General features: G+C 32.8%; 1 protein-coding gene across 1 annotated transcript in view; it reads right to left on the minus strand.

Annotated features, from left to right (window-relative positions):
• Positions 1-726, minus strand: part of LOC119591010 (keratin-associated protein 19-2-like) — a 9,245-nt gene that overhangs the window by 7,537 nt on the left and 982 nt on the right. The gene's annotated exons all lie outside the window — the stretch shown is intronic.

The following is a 726-nucleotide window of genomic DNA, read 5'->3' on the forward strand; positions in this document are numbered from 1 at the left end:
ATGCATTTTAGTCCGAAAACGTTTGTGAAGTCTGAGGTTGTTGGGTGCACCACGCGGTGTTAATTAGGTTAGTTTAAAAAACTCATACTATGGAATGATGATCTCAGTATCTATTTTATATTCACGCTTACGACATTTATATATAATCATGTGCTTTGGAATATGTTATTTATCAGATACGTATTTTATAAATATTTTTGAATAAGTAGAAAGTCATTTATAATAGAAAGAAGAAAGAAGCAAGAGCGGCAGCTGTGTCTTTAGTGTGCATCTTTTATACTTTTATATAACATAAAACACACACATATACACCTTTTACAACATTGTCCGTGTTTACATTACGTTAAACTTAGGTAACTCTGGGAGAATATAGGGAAAAATAGTGTTATCTATATTAACCAAAAGTTACGATCCTTCTCACCGAATTCTGTAATCAGAAGACTTATCATTCCATAGCGGTTAAGGGTGTGCATGATGGTTCTTTACACAATTTCTATTGATTTTCCTCGATATTTTGGAAACGTTGATGTATTCTGTTAAACACTGTAGACTGATGGACTGACAATTCCGCTAACATATTATCTAAAATTTTGGGAAGAGAGAAAGGAAAGGGGGTGGGGCGTGAGAAAAGGAAAACTGAATGACGATTGTGAAAACATTATTAAAGTAAAAACTTTCTAAAAATACTAAGGGGTGACTACAGTAAAATGAGATTTAGCTATATAC

The sequence above is a fragment of the Penaeus monodon genome, chromosome 28 (genome assembly GCF_015228065.2).
Source record: "Penaeus monodon isolate SGIC_2016 chromosome 28, NSTDA_Pmon_1, whole genome shotgun sequence".
In the NCBI taxonomy this organism is placed as follows: Eukaryota; Metazoa; Arthropoda; class Malacostraca; order Decapoda; family Penaeidae; genus Penaeus; species Penaeus monodon.